This window comes from Spea bombifrons, chromosome 4 (assembly GCF_027358695.1).
Source record: "Spea bombifrons isolate aSpeBom1 chromosome 4, aSpeBom1.2.pri, whole genome shotgun sequence".
Lineage (NCBI taxonomy): Eukaryota > Metazoa > Chordata > Amphibia > Anura > Pelobatidae > Spea > Spea bombifrons.
Window position 1 is genome coordinate 28,036,565 of NC_071090.1, and position 25,611 is coordinate 28,062,175.

Consider the following 25,611-nt stretch of genomic DNA (forward strand, 5'->3'; position numbering starts at 1 on the left):
AAAACAGTATTTTATCTAATGAACAGGAATACACGTGTTTTAACTTTTTTATGCAGTCAGTCCTGCTTTTGACAGGATATGTTATATACAAACAGAAATTTGGAAAACCAATAGCCATTTTAAGCCCCACCCCCTTCATTCATAATGAACCTAAAAATATGCCACTCTGCTCCCTGATATGGCACTCTGCCTCCCAGACTTACCAATGCATCCCTAGACGCGTCTCCCGTGCTCTAGACTCCTGGTGTCTAGTGGGGGCAGGCTATGGACATCTGCGCAATGAACACAGGCAACCAGGGCCGGCCCTATAATGGAGCAGACTGGGGCAATTGCCCCAGGCGGCACTTTAGAAGGGGCGGCACTTTGCCGCCCCAAGCGCTTTTTTTTTGGTTTTTTTTTTTGAAGCGGAGGAGAGAGAGAGGGGCACCGAGTGGTTTTCGCTTACCCGCTCGGCGCCCTTCTTTCTCTCTCCTCTGCGGCGAGTCTCCCTGTTCGGTCCCAGTGCCAGCTTGTAATGCAGAGCGCCGGAAGTGACGTCAATTTCCGGCGCTCAGCATTACAAGCCGGCACCGTGGCAGAGCAGGGAGACTCGCCGCAGGACTGTTTAAAGGTAAGTACCGGGGGGGGGGATCGTAGATTATGGCGTCGGCGAAGTTTAAAATGCCCCCCCCCGGCGTCGGCGTTAAGTCTTCGGCCGGCCCTGCAGGCAACCTCTGCTGCTGCCCGGCACTTCCTCTGGGGCTTCTATGATGGAGCTCCGTAGGGTCATGTCATGCCAGCGCTCCAACACAGAAGCCCCTGCTGCCGAAGAGGAGGATCCAGGTCCCCTGCAGCACTGTGAGAACAATTCTTCACTGGCTGCTCTGATTTTAAGCATTTGTTACCGTTTTACTGTTTTTATTTGTCATACCACATATGGCTTTAAGTTATAAAAAAAAAAAGTGTATAGGTCTACATGTTCATCATGAAATTTAAAGTGTGGTGGACAGTGCCAGTCATTGTATGCTGATCTTGTTGGGATAGTGCGCATTGTTTGCTTTGGGTTGCCATAATACTGAGCCTTCTTTTTGGCAATGTTGTTGCACTACTAATGTTAAAATGTAAATCTGTTGTGCTGTACATCTGTCTGAGAATATACACAAAGAACGGCAGTGTTGGATGTACCTCAACATCATGGGTGGGCTGGCCAGGGGGCAACTTGGGACGGTCAAAATTATTCAAACTGGGGCAGTCTGACTTAGAGCGCTGTCAAAGGAGAGAGTGCAGTGAGGCTGCATAATTCAAAATTACGTGACCCTGCTGTAATAGAGAGGCTGCTCACACAGTGTGCAAACAGCTAGAAGGAATAGCTCTAGGGAAGGTCTTACAAGGTCTGATTGATAGAGTGGGATATGATGAAGTATGTCTTAGTGTAAGTGTGAGTCAGTTACAGCGTGTGTGTAATTGTGTGTGCTAGTGTGTATGTTAGTTAAAGGGGCAGCAAGGGGGCTTCAGCTGTACTTGCGACCCCCAGGTCAGAAGATGACAGCCCTATCCTGATCAGTTATCAACTGAGCAAGGAGAAGCATGTCCAGTTTCAGATTTAGATGGAAGAATGCTATAAAGGAAGAGCCAAGCTGCCTAGAACTGATTTTGCCCCACCTGTAGTGTTTGCTTTCATGATGTTGTTTTATTTATTTATTATACATTTATAATTAAATTTAATATAATTTAATAATATTCCCTTTTTAATATATTAGAAGTTTTCAGTATTTGTGTCCCTGTGCTCACATGTTAAAAAGGAGATAAGGGAGACTTAGGGTTTCAACTTGCCGTAATACTAACTCTAACAGCTAATCAGTTTAAAGTATAGCATGAACCTTTAAATAGCCTTACAATAAAGCACTTCCATAAACTACTACAATTAAACAATAAAAAAACATCGTCATAGTAGGTTTAATGACAGAAAAGGAAATTGAGGATGGCGAGTAGCAGGGAGTGAAAACCGCATCTCAGTTTCAGTTCTTGTAATTTCCTTACAAACAGGAACAAGTCTGCCCCATTTCTCTTATACTGTAGGACTAAGTATTACACATCTGACGATAGCATTGTGTGTATGCTGGCAAACGGCACAGCTGGAGGTAAAAACCCATCCTCAACATCAATGGGAACCAGAGGAGTTCTCTGCAGGAACATCGTGTAATATGGACAAGCATTCACTTTGTGTCCCAGAAGAACCAGAACCTGGAACATTCAGGACTCTCGATTTTGATCCTTCCATATCAACATATGGGACATGTGTACACTGCAATGCCTCTTTATGTGATACAAAGAAAGACAGGATTCCAGTGAAGCATGTACTTATTGAATCATCAACCTCACAGGAAAATAAGAAATGTTATATTCTCAATGACACTTTCAAAAATGTTTGTTGTACACATAATATTTGTGTGTCTTGCTGCTTGGCTGGGAAGCATATGGGGCATAACGTGGTGCAGCTAGATGAGGCATCAGACCAAGGGAAACATACAATGAAGACCATTCCAAACATCCTTTACACAAAGAGACAAATTACAGTTGAAGCAACCCAAAGTCTGCAGGCACACAAAAGAAAAATGTAGGAAGAAACACGTAATGCAACAGATAAAACATCAACCATGTTTGGAGATATCAGAAAAGATTTGGAAGTTATAGAGAAGAATGTCCTGGATGAAATTATTAAGCAACACGGGCAGATTTTACTGCAACTGGATGAGGAAATGCAGAAGCTAGAGTCACAAGAAGAACAATTGTCTAGACGGATCCGACACATAGAAGAGCTATCTAACGCAACCGATCCTTTCTCATGGGTCAGCGTTGTCAGTAATGCTGAGGAAGACATGGTGGACATCCCTCCAAATGCAGAGTACTCTGGCACAGAAGGAATGAATGAGCTGCTGATATCAATGACCCTGAGGAGAGCGTTGGTTGACATTTTAACTGCTCTAGAAGAAAAACAGTCAGTCAGTGGGCAAAAGTACCCAGAAATATTACTGGACACAGACACAGCAGCTAATAACGTGGCTATTTCAAACGACTTGAAAACGGCAACAAGTACAAAAACAAACCACCATCGACCTGAAACGCCCAACAGGTTTTGGTTTTGTCAGGTTTTTAGCATCCAAAATTTTGCTTCAGGAAAACATTGGTGGGAAGTGGACACAAGTGAACATGGGTACTGGAAGGTAGGAGTGGCATACAAAAGCTTAGAAAGGATAGGATATCCGTGCCACATTGGGCACAATAAGAAGTCGTGGTGCATACATATGTCTTCTAAAAAATATTTTGCAATGCATAGATCCAAGAAAATACAAATATACCCAGATAACGTGTTGCAGAGGTTTGTTTTTTACCTAAACTATGAGACTGGACAGCTGTCCTTTTATCAGATGTGTTATGTTACCCAATTAAACACTTACATACTTTTTTCACTAAATTTATCGAACCGCTTCATGCTGCATTCTTTGTAGCTTTAGATAGCTGGGTCAGTATTGTAGGCTATAAATATTAACCAAGCTGCATCTGGGTCAAAGCAGGCAAAGGGACTTCAAAGGACAACCTATCCCTGACTGACTACGCTATAAATGTCCCCATCCCACAACTCGTAAGTAGGAATATTCTGTGAATTTCCTAGTTCCTTTAAACAAGTAACGATGTAGTTCTATAAATTTAAATGTAATTTTCAGTGAAGTCCCATGGAAAATGGGCGACAGCAAAGTGTCTCAGGAATTTGGGTCAAAAGGGTTTTAGACTCCATCAAGCATAAAAGAGTGATATAACATAAAATCAAAACCATGTAAGAAAATATTGACGAGTCAGCGCTGGCTGTTCAAGAACAAATAACCTTGGCTTTGCAGGGTTTTCGCCGAATATAGTGGAAAATATTAGAGCTTACAACTAAGTAAATGGCATGATACACGTAGGCCATTGTATTCTACCCTTTATGTGGACAATGTATGAACAGCAAGTCTAAGACAACATGAAATTTCCTGATGAATGCTCCACAATTAGCACCAAGGTTACTCTTTCTAAATATGATCAACTGTTTGTTATTTCTTTTGACTATATATATGTCGGTCCTCGGGTTAAAGGCTCTGATGCAATCTAAAATACAAAGACTTACTATAGTCTATTATATATATATATATATATATATATATATATATATATACGATACTCAAGGTGAATATGTACACAGTTGGGTGTATATATACCTCTAGAACAGATGTAGTAGAGTCAGATGAAATAGAAATTGAAGTGTATAACCCATGAATAATTTATACTAATAGATTTTATGTGCAGACAGGAGAAATCACGCAGCTTGCAGATGCCAAATGAAGAATGGTGTAGCACAGAGAAGAAGACATATAAGAAGAGGGTTAGTGTGTGATTAAATAACAAATAAGGCAGCATAAACACAGCAAAAAGAGAAGAGCCATTTAAAGTAGTTGTGACATTGGAACTCACGTGCCAAGAGTTGAATATTTATATATATAGGTATATTGGGAAGAGACAACTTTACCCTTTAAAGTGGGCTTTCCAACGATACCTATGCTACCTGAACTGAAACATCTCAACACTGCTCTCCTCTGCAGCGTAGAAAGGCAAAGAAATGTCTTTGTGTATTATAGATAAAATCATATAGGGTCTTAAAGGAGTTCTCCACCACTGCCTCTAAAAACTGTCCTAAGTCTCTTTTTTGGACAACTGGCAAAAAGTTTAAAATAAGGCTTTAATAACATTTGTTAGAGCTTGAGGTTGCAAACTTTGACGATGTTCTCCTCAAGAAGGGCTAAGTTAGCATTGTAAATTATTATTATTATTTAACCTTGGATGTATTCTTGACACCAGTTCAACCTTAGTAAACAGACTCAGTAGTTTCTAATGATTAAGGAATGTTACTTCTGTTTTTTCTTGACTTGTTTCTGAAGAAGTAGAATGTCTGGTATAAAAATATTAGAATTATGCATTCAGGCGTTCTAACTCCTAATTTCTTATTCCTTTGTGCTTTAAAATAACTCCAAATACTAAAATAAAATCCGATGGAAATTGTATTTTTGTGTTGTGTATCTGAGACAAACGATTGCACCTTTATTTGGATAACTGGGTAAGTTATTTATAGGAACAATCTCTAGACACTATGCTTTAGTGCCAGGAAGAGATGAGCTCATCTCATCTGAAGAGGACACTTAAATGCAAAACAAACAGCTCACCCCTAATATCCCTGGACATGTACCTAGAGATGGGAAGGTCTGGGGGAAAAACAGAAGAATTGGGATTTTTTTTCCTGTTTTTTTCCAAAGCCATTTTTTTGTTGGGGTTTTATTTTGGAGGAAAATTGAACGAAAGTGTGGAATATCTTCTTTTACAATGATAAATATTGTGACATGGCATTCAAACTATATTACATGAAGACCTTTATGAAAGATGCAATGTGTCCACATGCGACTGGCGCAAATAATGCGAGTTTCTTCACTTTTTCATTTGCAATTGGTGCTAAGGTGCACGTCTGATTGGCCGATTGTGACCGCTCTCCCTGTCCAATTCATGTAGGAGGATTCGAGGAGATTTTTTGGTTTTTTTGTGTTGATGGTATCTTTATATTGTTGCGTTTGAGGGATAGGAGGTTACCTGTTCTCATGTATAGTTGAAATGTTCTTAACAAAGCAAATTTAGTTTATTATTTACTGAATACACATGATACTTTTCTATACACTACATCTCATGTTCCCAGTGTAACAAAATAATTTTACATTTGTAAAACTACTCCACTCTGCATAATTTTTTTTTTAATGTTCTGAAAACTTTTTTTTTCCTGTTTTTTTTTTTTATGGCTTCAACATTTCTGGAAATGTTATATCGCTACATGTACCACAATACTACAGCATGTATGGTATACCACTAAATCATACGCTTTTATAAACATGTTAAAACAAACACCAGAAAACTGATTTATTAATTTTATATTTCTGCTGGGAGGGGTACAATGTGTTTGAACCGTTTCCTTAACTTTTTTTTTCAGCCTTTTATTTGAACTGCTCTTTATCATAAAAAACAGTGCAACTTGATTAGAGAGCCTCTTGGGGTCTTTGTGGACCCCAGGGATCATTCATGAAACTACAGAACACTCTTAATGATGTCTTGGTAACACTCCTGGGATCCCTTTAAACCTGCGTGTTTATATTTTGACGTTTGAAAATGATTAAATTCATATTTTTACTTTTTTTTTAAAAAAAGGGCTGGTCTAAGTGCAGCGGGGAAAGAAATGCAGCAGGTCACGTTTTGAGATGTTATGTGACCCCCACAGTAAAACCGACGCTGATTGGTCAGTGTGTGCCAGCAGCTAGAAACAAGGCTTCAGGCAAGGTAAAGAGGTAAGAGAGGGAGAAGGTAAGGGAGCTAGGGAGGGAGTATGTATGCATGTGTGTATGTATATATTTTAGTGAGCATGTGTTAGCATCAGTGTGTATGCGTCGGTGGGTTTTGATTAGTATTAGTGTATACGCTTGTGTAAGTGTGAGAGTGTGTCTGTAAATATGTGTGCCAGTGGGTTAATAGTGTGGGCAAGTGGCCAATGGGGCCACATGGCTTACCTGCCCAACCCACAGGCCAGAAGGTACAAGCCTCCTCTGAATGGGTCCCTGGGCATACCTCTTTATTTGGGACTCATACATACTGTATAAATTATCCACTTTTTTTTTTTAAATTAAACCAATACCATTGCACGAAATGTTTGTGTTATACGGATACACTACATGCTTTGACATATAAATATATGCAAATAGTACATTTGTGTTTTATATACAATATATACAGAATATTTTGGTTTAAAGCACAGATACATTAATGCTTTGTGATCCAGGGTAGACCGAAATATTAAGGCATCATTTTGGGTTTTTTTTGTAAAATAATACAATGAATGTTTATTGCAGTCATCACCATTGACAATGCCAGTTCAGGAATGTATTACATACATTGCTCAGCACACTGCCCTCTTTCACATGCACCTGAACACACGAAGGGGGGATACCACACAGCAGCCGCTCTCAATTGTTCCTCTTAGATGCCCGCTGGCGCATGAATCACTTCCTACTCATACTTCAGAGATGATTTGCCCATAAAACAAACCACATTCAACAGAGAGGAGATTTAATCAATTCTGCTCTGTTAAAACTCACTTTGCCTGCAGCCTTTCTCCCAATTATTACCGATTGGCACACAGGTTTTAAAAGGGCATTAAAGGAGAAAGCTGTATATGGGGCATCAATCCCATTGGGGATGTTTTTGTAAATATGGTGGTATGTGTCAACCTTGTATTGTGTACGCTGACCAGGCTTCAAAAATACAATTTACTGTATCTTAAAGCTCTACACACTCTGCATATATTTTACTTAACTCTTTCCTGCCTTTTATTATTATTTATTATTACTATTATTATTATTGTATTATTATTATTTATTATTATTGTATTATATAACCAATATATAATTGATTTGTAGGGAAATCAGTAACAGTAATCTTTTCTTCTATTCTATTCTTTTTTCCCCATTCAGTAATCTTTTCTTCTATTCTTTTTTCCCATTATTTTATGAAATGAAAGAAGCACTAATGGATACTAGCCAACATATTATTTCATATATATATATATATATATATATATATATATATATATATATACACACACACACACATTACAATAGAAGTTTGTCCCTTTGTTCAGTGTTCTTTACATAATTCATTAGTTGTGGTTCAGTTTTGGGTGACATTTCCATGTAACCTTGAAGGTTTATAAATAGCCCTGTACGGGCAGTGAATGCCAGTCATCTTAATAGTCTTTAATAATATCATGGATCTATATTTACCTTCAGGGAAAATATTTCTTAAGATTAAATGCAAATTAATCACCTGCTGGTATGTGCTAAACCATTGTTTTTCGCTTTAAAAGACAGCTAAGGACATGTGAAAAACTCATCAGTATGTTGGCAATTTTTTTTTTAATAGAACAGCTCTCCGCTAAGACTACTGAGAGTTATTCCAGGGTCTTTCTATGCTTAACCCCTTCAGGCCCGGGGGTTTTCATAACCTAAGGACCAGATGTTTTTTTTCTTTTACCATATGTTTTTTAAACCATGACTCCCCTTTTCCATGTTTGATGAAACCACACAAATTACACATTGTTTGTTCAGGAAAAGTAGGGGCTACTTTTAAAATCATAGAAATACATAAAACATAATAATAATAATAATAATAATAATAATAATAATAATAATAGATAAAAAAAAAGCCACACTATCAGAAAAAAGTCAAATTTTTCAGATTCTGCTTAAAATGTGTTCTATACTGTGGAGCTGAACAGTAACCCAATTTATGTTCAGTAACATTTCCTGATTAAAGTCATACCCCCCCCACATACATATTTTTTTTATGTTCAATATGGCCCATATTCATCCTTTATATATATGAGAGGGTAAAGGATGAATATGGCCTATATTCATCCTTTACCCTCTCATATATTTTTGATGGCAGTGATGTCATGGTGGCATGACATCTAAATACAAAAGGATCTTTTAACCCCATTGTGTTTTTTTTTAAGGTAAGCAGAGCTTGGCAATTAAGTTCAACAGATTCCCATTGTAGTCCAGACACTTACCAAGCTCAGCATGGAGTCTTTGGTGAGATGCAGATCTCAGCTGATCTCTGTAGGAATACTTCCATAGCTGAAACAGACAGAACAGGGAATACACCGAGGTGCATCTCATCTGTTTAACCGCTAAACAATATAACAGCTGAACTACGAGACACAATGAAAACATGCTAAACGCAACTGAAGCCCACTTTCAGCCAGACAATACTAGAGCTTTCCTAAATGACACTGCCAGAAAACACACAATGGAAAAAAAAACTAATAGTAAAAGCTGACTCTTTCAAATTTAGGATCTTACTCTTACTGCAACAATGATAATAATAGTAATAATTAATGTAAAACAATAAAAGTAAAAGTAATAATAAAACTAATACACCAAGGAAATTAGTTCCATTTTCTCGGTAATGTATTTTTCTTTAAAAAAAAGAACATAAGTCCAAATATAATAGACCCAGAAATTAGTTAACTGAATTTATAAAACAATAACCTGTTTTATTATGTGACTGTGAGAAAATAATTAAAAACATTATGCATTTGGAGAGTACAAAAACTGTGAGGGGTATACGAATTAGAAGAGATGAATTAGCAGCTCATGGTGTATAGTGGTACCAACCACATAACATAAGTATTTATCACACACAAAAATACAAATCCAAAATATGCCAAAAAAAATAAACTTGGCACTTCCAAGATGCTTAATTTTCTGGGAAGTATGACAATGTGCCATTTTATTTTGCTAACACAGTTGAATTCTGCTGTTTATTTGATTTTCTACTACCGTATTTAGGAAGGAAAATCCAAGGCATTCCTTATTTTGTCATTATTTCACGTGCTAACTGTGGATGGTTATTTTCCAGGAAATCTGAAGTTACATGCAAAATCAATACAATGGATTCAAGTTACCTGCATTTGCAAAGGAACGGATAGTGAGGGAGCTAAAGGTTGCTGAAACATGTGGAACATAAAGACTGAATGCGCCCATAGCAATAGAGTAGAGTAGGAATCGTTAAAAAGCCATATCTAAATGGAACGTTGGAAAATAGAAGAACAGTGAAGGAGTCTATTAGAGCATGACGGTGAGCTTTGCACATATTTGTAAGTTCCTGAGACTTGCGTGAGAAGAGGTTGTTAGAGAACAATAAGCAGTATAAGTCTTTGGTAAACTGCACAGGTAAGGTGCTGGCTGACAGCATTAGGAGCACTCCAAGAACGAATCAAAATAAATAAATTTCAAAGTATCAATAGCTGGCACACATTTCTTCTTTAGTTCACATTGGCATGTCTAAAGCATTTCAGGTCTTCACTATTAACAGTTGAATTACCATGTCAGCTGATGTTGGTGTATTTAGGAAACAATCTACATAAATGCAATAATATGGTGTAAGCATGCATACTTTGGTTTTATGAAAAACACATATGGGAGATAAGTTTGCTTAGCAGGAAGAATGCAAGAACAAGAGGTCATCACCCAGAAGATTAGAGGAGGTAATGTAAGGAAAATATACCTTACTGAAAGGGTGGTGGATATGTAGAACATCCTTCCAGAGGACGTGGTCGAGGTTAACACAGTAAGGGAATTCAAACATGCATGGGATAGGCATATGGCTATCCCCAAACTAAGATGAGACCAACGACTTATTAGGGATTGAGTCTTTAAAGCAAGAAAAAACTGAGCAGGCTAGATGGGCTGAATGGTTTTTATCTGCCATCCAATTGTATGCTTCTGTATAACATCCACTATGCACATTGTATTGGCAAAGTAATTGCTTAGAGTTTTAGGGGTGGTATATCCCAAAATGACTGAAAATTTAAAGGGGAATTGCCACCAATGCAGCTTTATCATCATGACATTCACGGTAACATAGTAATTTGGTTGAAAATAGTCCATCAAGTTCAACTTGCCGTTGATCCAGAATAGAACACAAAACACATTAACGCAACTTCTTCTCCCCAAAAAGGGGAAACATTCCTTTTTGAGTCCAAAGTCCCAATCTGATCAACAAGCTATAACTATTCCTTATAACCAATTATGTTGTTGCCCACCTTTTTTTTATATATTATAGTATCTTACTTTCTCTAATAAAACTTAATTTAAGGTATAATTTGCACATTAGGTTCATTTCACAAAATGCATAACTTTGCATTTGTCAACATTAAATCTCACCTCCCACTTCACTATACAATCATCCACCACATCTCCTTGCAGGAATGTAACGTCTAGTTCAGACTGTGTTGCCATACATAATTTTTCGATATCTGTAAATACCAACGTGGTTACTTGCAGTACTTACTGCAAGATCATTAATAAAGATATTAAATAACATTGGGCCTAGGACAGAACACATAGTTCACATACCAATTTTGTCAGGTTGGAGAATTTTCCATCAACAACAACTGCCTAAACTATTTTTGTACTCTTTGTGACAAAGTGTTGCTGTTTGGTTGTAATTTTCTTCTCTCTCATTTTGTGTGCCCACACAAATTATATATTGTGTTTCTTTCAGGTCAAGAATGTTTGTTTTTCATTATTTGGATCATTTCATTTAATTTACTATAAAAAAAATGTAAAATATGGTATAAAAAGGGAACACACTTTTTTCTGACTTTTATTTTAAAATCTTTTAAAATCTATAAAACCTAATGAAAAAACTGCTTTATATATATTCTAATATTGGTCATGAGTTTAGAAATACCCAATGTTTTTCTCTTAAGTTTTAGGGCAATAAATGCAAGAAGCATACTGCAATTTGAAAAAAGAATTCAGATCTTATCATCCTGCGCCCATTTCCTATTTGGGACATCTTTGAAGTCGGCCAACTCACCACATCAAACCATATATTTTTAAAAAGTAGACAACCAAGGGTATTTCAACTGTTTCCATGCACTACCACCAGCCTTTGTCTAGGTTTGTGGTAGTAATGTAGTAATCTGGTTAGTCATCACCTGTCTCCTATTTTGGATATCTTTGAAATATATAATTATTTAGATAGCTCGAACACTATACAATCTACTTCTAACCAACAAACATTTTAGTTAAAGGATGTTACTGAAACAGAGATTAGTAAAATACCGTATTTATCGGCGTATACCACGCACCGGCGTATAACACGCGCCCTCCCCAGGACCGGAAGAGAGGGAGACGTGGCTGCAAATCGTGCAGCTCTAAGATTCATCGGCGTATAACACGCAGGTAGAGTTTCAGCTTCGTATTTTAGTTATAGAAGTGCGTGTTATACGCCGATAAATACGGTACTTCAGCCTCTTTCATTGATCTCCAAAATAAATTAAGCATGACTTTCCCTGTTTAAGAACCTTTCTACTTTGTCTATCCACTGATAACGTCACGGTTCATGTAGTGGTAAAACAGGTTGAGATAAATTGATGATTACAATTATTATGTCATTATTGAATCATTGCTACTATATGCAGCACCTTTAGACTGACAATAGTTTTTGCAGGCATCTGTAAATACATTGAAGTATATCTCATGAAATGTACAGCCTCGCTAACAGAGAATATATATAAAGCAGAATAATAAGGCAAACAAAAAAATCACCTTATAAAAGCATACCTGCCCACCTCCCAATTTTTTTCAAGTCAATCCCAATTCAGTCGTAGACCCCTGTGTTGCAGAGCTGCCCCACTGTCCCATTTTTGAAAGCTGTAAGGATTATCGCCCAGTTGTGGATATCCTTAGCTGTGAAATCAAGAGGCCTACGAGATTGCAGCACAGATCTCGATCACAGCTCCTACGTGGCCACCTCGAGATGAATTGGAGCTGTCCACCATGTGGTGGCTCAGAAGGTAAGGTGGGTGTGTGAAGCCTCTACCCACACTCTATAACAAAGCTGTTCTGATCTGGACACCAGAAATATTAAAGGGGCATATAGATGTGCACATATATCCAACACAGGAAAGATGGTTGGTACAAGACAGAGTGTTGTTACAGGGTCTATGTTTTTGTTCATGTAGCTGAAAGAAGCCTCTCAATCCAAATAACAGAACTTCTGTGTAAGATAATTGTTCACGCAGTATTTATTATACCCACAGGGAAGATTTTATAGAGGAAATAAAGAAACACGGGCGAGCCATTCACTTATATCACAAGGAGTTAATAATGACATCACGTAAGAATATAGAATTTTCACTCTCCCACGTTTGCACCGGTCTTGGTTTTTCCATTACAAGGATGAGTCATATAAACAGAAGCAAACACCCTTGTTGTAAGGTGCCTGTCAACGGGAATAAACAGATTTTTTAGGTGTTAGCCATGGCTTTTTAGAGTGAAATGTCAAAGCTTTTGTCATAGTATTGTATTAATGAAATGTGAAAAAGGGTGTCGTGTATTGTGTTCAGTTATTATAACCAACTTGATTTTTTCACGAATCGTATATACAATCTTTGTTTATCTCATGGTCCAAGCCCCTCTATATTTCATATTCTTGGGGTATCACGAGCCCTGAGAACCATTCTAGCACATGTTCCCAGTGTATTGCGTAGCACTGAACCCAAAAACCCCTTGCCCATGTAATGAACATATATACCAGTTAGTATATTACGAACATGCGTTACTTGTGTATAATTTTATACTATAAAAAATATGAAAGACATAATAAACCAGGCAGGTGCTCCATTAAACTTGTATTTATTAAATTTGTGCGGGTATGAGTCCAGGCATGTCAGAAAGCACTGGATGTCCCCGGTGCATAGCGCAGCCAGCCAAATTTACAGAATCAATCCTTTTATATTAAGTTAAACCATCACGTGACACAGAGAAAGCTAAGCCTGGCTTCTCTGCTCTACATACATACAAGTAGAAGTGGCCTATCTGCCTCAGATGGAATAGCAAACCCAACAACCATTGAAACCGGTTATCTACAGAACTCCATAAAGGCACAAACACACAAATAGCAATAGGACTTGTTTCTGAAATCTTTTAGGAGCTTTATGTTGCGTTTTCATCGACATGAATCATGCTTAAGGTGTCCACACAATGGCTGCAATGGTGATATCACACATAGACCCAACCACATTCGCCAGGGCATCTGATAACCTTGACTCCGATAACCTTGACTTATGCCAGGTTTTCAGGACTATCTGAGCAAATTCAGTACTGTCAGTAGCTATGCTGTGACTCCACATATAATTTACATACAATTACAACCTAGGATTTCTCTTCCAAAACAGGAACACAGCTAATAAATGAGATCAAGTACACAGACCTCACGCCTTACTCTTATTAAACAAAATCCATTTCTCTTTTAAACAAATAACTGCACTTCCATATTATATGGCTAAACCGTCGTAGGTCCCTTTAATTCTTACTATGAAGGCATTTTAAACACCTATTTCATGCAACAAAGTCCACAGTCCATGCCTTCTGGAAACAGCCTAAAACAACCATGATATTATTTTGGCTACACAGAGTGGAGGACATATGTATAATATTCAGATTTATTACCTCTGTGTCATGTCGAGATATTTATTTAGCAAAGTCTTCTTTTGTTAAAAAAAACATGCAGTAAAGAATGTAGAAAAAATGCTGCGCATGAAGGACATTATACACCCACTAGACATGGACTTTACCGACAGTCACCCCTACTTATAAAACCTGATAATTAATAATACATATAAATATACACGGACAGCCAATGTGGTCCTGCTGCCCACAGTGAAAGTCCCAGGCTTGAAGTATTGCCAGGCCTCTGGAGCGGCCCTTCGAGCTCTTGGTGTGATGGGATTTGAGGTCTTTAGCTCTACCACAATATTATCCTGCTGAGGGCTATCTACACCTTTCAAAGTCTATTCCGACCCCTGCTGGGACACAGAATCCTAGCAATTTCCATCTGCAAAAAAAGGGTAAATTTTACCCTGCATAAAGCAGTGAGAAGAGGCTTCCAAGATTTAACAAATGTGTAATGGACAACCGACTTGGACCTTAGTTTGGCTTTTTGGATTTGAATAAGTACATTCATTCAAGACATAGTCTGCTCTAAGTCTGAAGAAACACTAGGGATACAATATTATCTCAGCTGAACATATAGTGAGGACATAAAAATAGGCATATTATTTATCTCAGGGTTTAAGGTTCTATGTAAAACATTGTATACATTGAAGTAGTCTAGTAGAAGATAGTAGGAGAGGGTTGGCCCTACTAAAATGCCTATTAATAATCTTTCGTAACACAGTCAATCCCAGCCCTGTAGGGCATCCATTCAGCTGCACAGAAAACCCTTAAAAACAGCACAGAAAGGATCCAGTCACATTGTAACTGTTGTCTAAAATCTTTGTTACACCAGAGATCCCAATGGCTATATGTGGAAGGGTAAGAATACGTCCACAAGCCTAGTATAAATATGATAGGCTTGTGGTCTCCTTCAAATGAGAGTAGAGGGCAATGGTCTCCCTACTCCCTTTCCAGCCCTTGAAAGACAGGACTTCGTCAACTCATGTACTATCTTGACACCTGATGGGAAGCATTTTATTTTTATGGATAAATTCAATTATATTAAAAGTTCTACGCGTGTTTTCGTCCCCGGCCCTTCCTGGCATAAAGCCTGCTTGATCAGGGTGAATAAGGTCTCTAATCACACGGGCCAATCTCAAAGCTAATATTTTAGAATATATGTTAACATCAATATTGATAAGAGAGATTGGTCTATAATTAGTAACCACTAGTAACTGAGAAATATCTGCGAAATTTTTCAAAGTGATGATAAAGACGAATACATAATAAACCTAAAGTAGGAGGCTAGTAGGTTCTCAACCTGATTGTGTTCCATACTGACCTAGAAGCAATTGTTGCACTATTTACGATAAAAAAAATATAGCATCAATGCTTGATAAATATCAGAGTAAGCTGGATCCCAGCGTACAGCACATCTCCTTCCATCAACCATCAATTCATTTAGTAGTTCTTACAAACAGCTCAGTAATTATTTATATGACCTACAGGTATTGCCATAACCCTGATGTGTGCCAGCATGGATGTGCAGTGGACCAACCCTCCTGGCTATGAAAACATAGCGATGGCATCCCAGCCGATTATCAATGTAACAACGCTACACACCCAAACATCTGACCCCGTTTCCTCCAAGTATAACGCTAAACATTTTGCTATTTAATTAGCTATTAATGAACATATTACCTACCTGTTGAATAAAAGATCAGGCACTTTGAAGCTGCGAGTGCTGGGAATTTGTAGATTTAAGGAAGGATTCTTTTATTGTCGCAAAGGAGAGTGAGAAAGCCAGACAGAGGAGGGGTGGAGCAGGGCTGTCAGCCGTCTAACCTACGCTGAGCGGCTGCTTGATCTGTCTTACTGCAGAACTAAAGGCTACCATGTCTAAGGATTGGCCTATTTTGTGTTACATCTTTGTGAGAAGGGTTACAAGTTGAGGCACGCAGAGAGAACAAATCCTTTTATCCTAATTATTAAGACTATAAAACTGTAACAGAAGCAGACGGTTTGAGGAGAACCTGTTTTAATATAGTCACACAAGTACATCTGGATCAGATGTCCTTACATAAATGAATTACCATAACGTAAAGCTTAGCTGACATTTATGATTTAATTTATTATGAGTTACTGGCCTTAATTGTCTGGTTTCTATGCTGTTGCTAGCGGGTTGTGCATATATAATCTAGTTCAGACTTGGCCCAGTCCTCCATAGTGTTAGAGGGCAAGTAGGGGAAGATCTCCCTTTTAACCGTCCAACGAAACTGTGATGCTGCAGGGAGCCCGATCGGCCAAGAGGGCAATAGTGTTACGGCTGCTGCTCTCCTTGACCTGCGACAAAATACACCACTGACCCCTAAGCCACATCCCTACATGAAGCCACTTAGCTCCAATTAGCATACCCTGGGTATTGAGAGTTAAACGGGGGTTATAGAGAAGGGAAAGAGAGGTGCGAGCTGAAGGTAGAGTGTGATGAAGGAACAAGTAATTGCTTCAGTTTGGGTTCGCTCTTCCACTAGAAAGTTTTTGGGTTTTTTTATGCATAGTTTTGTATTTGACTTTTGACATAGTAGATTCTGGCTTTCAAAAAAAATTAAATTAAATAAAAAAAAAATGCCCAGAAAAAAATCATTAAGATGTCACTCATTGCCTCGTCATTTGCCAACATGCAGGGAACTACTGACTAACTCATACACTCGTCATATACAGTAGCAACTCAGTTCGGAACATGGAACTTTTCAACATTAAGCTCTGAGTCAAGACTTTTTTAAAGTCTACTACAGCTGTCTAAAGAAATATGATCTGTAAAATGACTACCGTAGGCTGACCATCACATTTATCTCATTTAATCAGCAGCCTTTACAGTATATAATTAGAGGTTATACACATGAATAACGGGAGTATGATTAAGACACTGGTTGAAGCCAACTGTAAATGAAAGTGGTTCTGTTAGTTTCCCCAAATCCTACATTCTACAGTTCAGTCCAATGAATGAATTTTAACTCCAAATTAAAATAAATGTATAACTAATAACCACTTAAATATTAGAAACATGTCTCATGTATACCAATAGAACGGTCATCGTGGTTTTTGGATTTGCATGATTAATCCTCCCTTGATCTTATCCTATTAGGAAGGCGTTGCTTTTGACTTAAAAGGGAGGTTGATAATCTTAAAAGCTTGTCCTTAAAGCCAAATGCTAGTCCAATATAAAGGTATTATTTCATCCGGCAATACTCATTCCTCTTACATCTATATTCACTACTAATGTTCCAGACACAAATCCTACGCACACAAGGAAACTGCTTTTAATTTATGTTATCTGTTAAATATGTAGAGCATTCTTTTCTCATGCTTGGTTTCTGGTGGGATAGAACCCTTGTGAAGAACCTCTTGTTGTCTATGCTGACACCAAATGGCCAAGAAGGATTTGACCACCGAATGTCGGTGCTGCTGCTGTTTATTGAGTCTTTAGTCAAAGACCTTAGAAGTCCCAAACACTCATGTGACTCCTTTTTTTCTTTGTTGGTCCAATAAAAAGCCAATTTCAGCTGAAGACCCCATGTTCTCTAGGACTAACGACGCTATATAGAAACATAGAAACTTCAATAACAAGATTACTGAATTGAATGATAAATCACTGGTATTTTCGTCAGATCATTTCATTTGTTTTAATGTTTATTCTTATCATCATAATCCATCTCAGCTCTGCTATACACAGTGTTCCTTGTTTGGGGAATGGGTTAATTTTTAGATCTATGTTATGAAACATCCTGTTAATCAAAGGTCTCCAGGACACATGAAGGTTCTTGAGTAAATACCAAAACATCTTTACGAGTCCTCCTTAATATTGATTTTTGTAGACCTTAAACTTGTAAGGGCTTGTAATATTTGAGGTTATAAAGCAGTCACTGTACCTAAAAAAAAGAGTTGAGAACCACTACACGGCTACAACTCAAAAGGGAATCATGGGAATTGTAGTTTCACAACAGATGATGGAAATTACAAACACATTGGATTGGAAAAAGCAAATCACATCAAATAAAGTGATGCTCTAGTATAAAAGAAACCAATAATAAACACAAATGTGCCGCTGCTGCGCGTTATAAACCCAGACCTCACCGCTGATTTAGTGACAAAGAAAATGAAAAGAAACAATAAATAACCGCGCACTCTGTGTGGTGGCTAATCCATGTGTGTAAATAAATAATATCCAAGAAGAACACAGATCCTTCTTAAAGGGCTATGCTATGCCCTATATCATGTAAGGGGCTGTCTTTGCATTTATATCCTCCACATGTATCTACTTACTACACTATATAGTGTTTTATGTTCTGTTTTTTTTTATATATATATATATATTTGGATCCATTTGAGATTCTTCCAGCACTTCAAAGATTTGTAGTGTATGTATTTTTTATTTATTTAAACACGTGGATTAGCCACCACACAGAGTGCGCAGTTATTTATTCCTTCTTTTCATGTTCACTTATGATACTGTTATTAATGTTCTCTTTTTTTAACTTATTTGTTTCTTTTTGTTTTGTTTTTTTTAGCTCTGACGTCTACCAGTGTCCAAGCCAGGGTATTTTATGCAAAAAAATCTTTCCATTTTCCCACGATCCATCAGAAAATATTTTTTACTGGAATTCTACATAAGTAGCAACACGCTTATTGAGCCTGCAGTTTTTAGCAGTGTCTGTGTGCATGTTTAGCACCAGGGTTTGCATACAGTCATTGCTATGTAACTCGAAAACAGTTACTTAGGGTGAGCCAAGAACATCCGGTGTTCCCACGGACAGGGAGAGAAGGAAGGGGCTGCATGTCCCATCGGGATGTGTGGCCCCCTGAAGAAAAGAGGGACCTGGTGTCCACTGTGGCCCTACTGGCATGTTTTTCACAGCGGAGCACCTCAACCTAGGGACTTCAATAATAATAATAAAAAAAAAGAATTACACAAAATACTAATTTATATCTTTAAATTTAAAGAGAAAAAAAAATGAATACGGTTCCCTATCTATAGATACTGTATATAGCAAGTTAAGTACAGTAGATGCATGGAGAAGGAATAATATTTAGTTGCAGCCAGTTTAGATCATGAAACAAACTGAAGGCTCGGTATTGGCCAGAGATATAGAGCTAATAGAGATTTACTGGCCATGTGTTTTAGTGGCTACAGTGAAATAGTATGGGTGGAAATCAGGACTGGTAATTGAAAAAAAGCAAATGAACCATATGAGGGGTGGTTTTACATTCCGAAATAAATCTAAAAAGGAGGATCATTAAAAAATGAATTAAGGATCTATTTGGTTTTAGACATTTATGAACAAGCCCTTTAGTACGCTCCCTCTGTCAAGCTTCCTGTGCCCTTTGAGATCGCACTGATTATAGAGCTGACTACACAGTAAAAACAGTGCAGATTGATTTTCCGCATGAGATCTTTGTTTAACTTAGAACCTTCCTTACCTCAAGATTATGGAGTCTCCGTTCCTCCCAGATGTGTCCTTTTAGCCCCAACACTTGGAACGTCGTTGATTCTTCCTGTTAATATAATTCTGCTTCTTAAATCAGGACCTCAGATCTCGTTTCCAATAGCAAAAATGCTGTACCATGGGAGTGTGGGAGAGGTCAAGCTAATGTCTCCTGCTTGTCCCAGCAACGGCTTTTAGCGAAAATTGTACCTCTGACTCTACCAATTTCAGGAGGTGATGATATCCTTAAAAACATAGCCAATAAAATGTGCAATATGAGTAACTAAATCAAGCTATATTCTCCTAGATCAGTTGGCACACAAATACGCATGTCTTCTGTTTCCCAGTGGACGTAACGGACCAGTTCACTCTGTGGTAAAGTCATCTAAGTGTTTGGCTCTGGCACGAGTACAAAAAAACTAGAAAATAAGGACAATAATCTATTTTTTTCTTTTTTTTGGCAGCATGCTGCAGCTATTCTTGGTCTGGATGTGTGCCCAAGACGTAGCTCAAGGTTATGAGCAAATGGGCCTTCTAAAGGCACTTTGCACATCCTAGACTACGTTAAGGAGATATAATTTACCACTAACTACACCTTAATTCTAGATTGCAACTCCAGAGCAAAGCACTTAATTGGGACAATCAGCAAGGCGTTGTGATGTTTTAGGCAGAGGTGAATTGTATGTGTATACCATGTAATAATACCTATATTAGAGTTAGATAGATAAAAAAAACAAGTAGCGTTTGTAAGTGAAACACCACTGCAGATGGTATGGTAGCTGATAAGACAACAGAGAGAAGGGCTTTACCAAGACTTTTTTGTTAGTTTCATAAATGAAATACATTCGCAAACAGACACAGCATCATAGCATTTTATCATACCTGGGGTCAGCACCCGAATCCTCCAGGCTGCAGCTGCAGGGTCTTGACAGGCCCCACTCCCCGCCCATTTCCCCTTTAAATGGGGGTGTTTCTCATGATGTCAACAGGATTGCCCATTGACATCAGCACGGAACGCCCACTGACATCAGCAAGGAACGCCCACTGACATCAGCGGGAACGCCGGAGCCCAGAAGTTCCCAGTAATGATTATGATTTTGTGTTCTGCCTTGGAGCTTGGGTGGGAACCCTTCCAGGGCATAGAGAGGGGGATTCTTCTGAATTCTTCCATGCATTTGATTTGATTGAATTCTTCCAACATTGATCATTACAATTTAACAAAGGACACATTTATTGTATATATTAAAGTTCATGTGACAGCTGGAGTGCATGGTGTCTGGGTTATTTGGAATCAGTAGGTCATATGAAACTATTGATTTTTGTTGGCAAAGGGGCTCCCCTAGTTATTCCAATGCGTGCTGTTGTGTTAAGACAATGTTGTACTTTCATAGAAGTGAAAAGTCCTCAATTGTTTAAAACTGAATAAATCATCTAATGCGTTTGTAACAATCTAATACAGACAGGATGGTCCCTATCCTGAACATCCCATTAGGTGGCTGTCATAAAGGTTCAGCCCAGCCACGGTCTAATGGTTCTGGCCTCCACTAGAAAAGTTCACCTAAACTTATTAAGAGTGCAGCTCCAATCATGTGCATGTTCTGTATATTCGTGTTGTGTGTGGTCTCAAAAACATATAAAATAAAATCAAAATATTGCTAACATTTTAGGCTGTTTTAGAAAGACCTTGTCCATGACTCTTAAATGGACACTCCAGCCATCATATGCACTTTAAAACAAAATGGATGGTCCGTTTAAATTTATGCGGTGCCCCCGTTGCAAACGCATGGATGATTCTGCGGAATCTCCTAGTGTGTATTTGCATAAATCGTGGGCAGACATGTTAAGGGAGATTATTATTATTATCTTTTATTTATATAGCGCCAACAATTTACGCAGCGCAGGGAGATGTGCAAAGGACAGACATTGTTAAGTAGAGGTGTGGGTGGGAAGGGCAGTTGTGACAGTGAGGCAGAGGTGGGCATGGATGGGAAGAGAGGCAGGAGAAAGTCTTTAGGTCCTTCTTTTCCTCTCCCATCACCCACTCTTACACAGCTTTCTGTAGATGTATATTTTGCAAGTATTTCCTGTCACTCTTCTCTAGATGTCATCCCAGTATCAAGAGTTGACAAGACATTCAATAAGGTCCCAGGTGTGAAGGTTCACACTGTTTACCAGTATTCAATGTATAATGGACACAGTTTGCAGGTTTTACTCAACACTAGACTATCTAATCTCCTCCATTGTCTGAGTAAGAGCTAGATGTTTACACTATGCCTGCTGAGATTCGGTAGGGGTTAAAAGAGTTAAATCTCACTTGCTTTCACAATACCAAGTTGCTTTCTGGTTTCAAGAAACATTTTATATGCCCCTATATTATTATTGACTGTAAAACTAGAGAAATTGTAAATTTTATATTTAGATCAAATAGCTCACTAACAAGTGCAGTCATATAATCAGTTCAGTAGTCATACAGACATTATGATCAGGGTACAATAGATATGAGTGCTTTAAAAAGGAGGTCCATGGCCCAAAGAGATCATACCCTAAATTTGAATTATGATACTAAATAGAGCCAAGCTTACTTTCCTTTTTTTATTTCTTTTATAAATAGAGAGAATCAGGCAAACAAAGGAGATTTCTCAGTAATTCCATTACATGTCTTATGGGATTGCAACAATGTTCATATACAAAAGTAGGCACCATCAGAAGAAGAGTTTGTAATCATCATGTTGATCATTAACAGGACATTTAGGTACTTGTATACCACTATTATTATTACACAAACTCAAAGAAGACAGCGCTTGGATAAATGTAAAAACAATAATTTTAATACAAATACAGACAAAAAGTATACAATACAATCAATAAAAACAACAAAATACACAATATAAAATGATATATATAAAAGATGTCTCCAATATTGAATATAAATATACAAACAGATGAATAACTCAACCTGATATAGTAGTCAACCTGCCCCACCAAGGGTAAAACAAAAAAAACTATATATATAAATATAATAAAAGACCTACCACTAAAATGACTGTGGTATTAAGTATTAAGCGCTGTATCTCTTTTTTGGCACTATTATTATTAGTCATGTCCTCTGTTATGTTGCTTTCAGAGCTTCATTTTCGGTATGACACGAGGACCAGACAGAGGTTTGTAACTTTGTAATCAGATCCTACATTCCAAGAAAATCCCCTTTTCTTTGAGACCAAAAAGCGTCTCTGACCGGTGATGGAGTACATTGCAGGTACAGGTCTCTTTCTGTGTCTTCTTCAAAATGAGCATTGCTCTTGTTCCAGGATCTGTCATGTTCAGTTCAATAAAAGGTTTTACAATTCTAAATGTCAAGGCTGTGTGTATGTGAATTATATACTGTATATAGATCTGTAACCCTAGCTTCTGAGAAATAATCATCTATTGTATTGTTATCCAGTTCCATTATCGTTTGTTGATGTTTAATAGATAATAATGGGTCCCTTGTGGCTAATGTTTTGTTGATGGCATCTACTATTTGTGTTTAAATGAATTTTCCCGTGTAACAGTTCAGACTGGTTGATGTATTAATGCAAACCATCTGTAAAATGGCTTTATATTTACATTAGTGATTTCTTCATCATGAAAGTATTTTGACTCTAAGCATCGATTGTAATGTTTACTGTCATAAAAGCCTCTGTGCCCTACAGACTATGGGCCCTGACCTTGGAAGGGGCTCTGTTATTGGGGAGGTAGGTACAATGGGTCTATTGGGACTACTTCTCCCCAATGGTACATTCTCCCCAATTACTAGAGACACTAAAGATTGTGGCGCTCGGACACAGAATTGGGGCACCTGCATTTTGGAAGGGGGTTTATGTGTGGTGTTACTCTCCATCGGGTGAAGACTTACAGGACAGATACATCTATGGGCAGTTTTTGCACCAAGATCTGATATCCATGTCGTTTCAGCCAGAAGCCAGGGAACAGCCCGTGTTTACCATCTTCCCAAAGACTACAATAGGGACTCTCTACTGGGCCGATGTGGGCCGAGTGCAAAGGAGGGCCTGATTGAGAATTGACTATGTGACTATTGTATGCAAATCACCCCCCCTGTTTTAAATACTGGTGTGTTTTTAATAAACCTCCGTCTTGTTTTCACCTCAACATTGGTTCTGGCTAATGCTTGGGGTGGGCTGCTGTAATAACTCTTTTTTTTAGGACAGCACATGCGCTGAATACGCTAATCTATGGCTAGCAACTGTGCCAACGCATTTCCGGTGCAGGAGCATCTTTGACGGGGACATGGACATGGTATTCCAGGGGCTGCCACAGATCATCCTCTCTTCCTACACCACTGTTTTGCCTACGGAGCAATACCTGGAACTGTGGCAACAGATTGAAGGGTCACTATGGGAGGTGGTCCTCCATGAGACTGTTACATGCCAGGGCCATGCTCTGTCTCAAAGAAGTCCCAGAGCTGAGACCTGATCTGTACTAGCTGGAAAGGGCATACCGAGAGCTGCTAGACCGCGTTTGGTGTACTGCCCCAGAACCAGAGCATACTACGGCCCCAGCTGCCGCTGGCCTCTGCCCACTTCTGTCTGTGGCCCCAGATACTGACTGCAATGGCCGCACACCATCCAGCCCTGCCACCCCATCTGAAGCACTGGCATCAGGGCAGAATGCCGCTGACCTGTCCTCATAGGGATGCAGGTGGCCTAGCGGCTAAGTGAGTGCCTAGGAGATGGTGCAGCTGGCCCATCTCACCACTATTATTGATTTGTTTTTGGTCAGCAAATTTGTCTCCTGAGGAAGCCAGGACAGCGCCTGGTTAAACACGTAGAGAGGCTGATTTTATCTTCATCCATTCATATCACCACTTACCAGAAAATTCCTCGTGGACTGCCTTTGCTTTTATGCTGTTGTAGCTCATTTTGTGAGCCATCACCTCTTGTAAGTTGCTCCAATAAATAGGGGCCACACTTTTTACTTACTTTACTGTGCCATAGTATTATTTCTTTTATACAGATCATTGGAAAGGACTGCATTTTAGATTGTCCTGGATACGATTTTTTTTCACATCGTTTAACCCTGCACTTCCCTACCTGTATACATTACACTCATCTCACCAGAGGCAGCAGGAGCACCAGGAAAGGGATGCAGGTGGCATCACTCCATAGCGGCTAAATGGGGGCCTGGGTGGGGGCTGGTGCAGCCAGCCCATCTCCCCAGGGGCAGCAGGAACTCCGTGGAGGGGATGCGGGAGGGCTTACTACTCAGCGGCCAAGTATGTATCCGGTAGAGGAACAAGACGGTTTCATTCCCCAGCAGCAAAAGCAGTCTCCGGGAGGGGATACGGGCTCCCCAGTGCTGCCATTGATTTAAATTCAAGTGCTTTATATCAGCCATTAACTTAGGGCGGCAACTAACAATTATTTTCATAACCGATTAGTTGGCCGATTATTTTTTCGATTAATCAGAAAAAAAAACAATGTGCAAATTTTTTGTTTATTTAAAATCATTTAAGGAAAAAAACTAGGTGTTACAAACAGAATAAACAACTTAAAATTTACATTAACATGTGTCATTGTACTCTGCGAACACAACACTTATCTCTATCACAATGGCATTTTTTATTTTACCGACGTAATAAAAGCTAAATTAAAAAAATTGTGGTGTGATGTTTTGCATCACTGATTGAATGCTTGAGGCAGCCAATTAATGTAGGGCTGCAACAACTAATCGATAATAATCGATAAGAAAATCGCTGTCATTTTCATAAATCGATTTTATGGCATATAAGACACAGATGAAAGTACTAACAACATTCTTTAATATACGTTCTTTGTTGAGGATTCTGTTTGGGACACTAGAGTGTCTCTTTAATATTTAATGAAGGATAAGAATACAGACACCATGTGCACCATAACTGTCCCTATTCCACAACTGTGTGCTATATCCTAAGTTTCTGATCTTCGTATTTTTGATCCTTTGCCTGTCTGATCATCCTTTTGCCTAGTGATTTTGTGATTCAG

General features: G+C 38.5%; 1 protein-coding gene across 1 annotated transcript in view; it reads right to left on the reverse strand.

The window, feature by feature from the left end:
• FGF1 (fibroblast growth factor 1) overlaps positions 1-15,937 on the reverse strand; it is a 37,535-nt gene extending 21,598 nt beyond the window's left edge. The window contains exon 1 of the mRNA XM_053465129.1: positions 15,814-15,937. The gene's annotated coding sequence lies outside the window, so the exon portion shown is untranslated. The remainder of the gene's footprint in view (positions 1-15,813) is intronic.
• Positions 15,938-25,611: the final 9,674 nt, after the last annotated feature.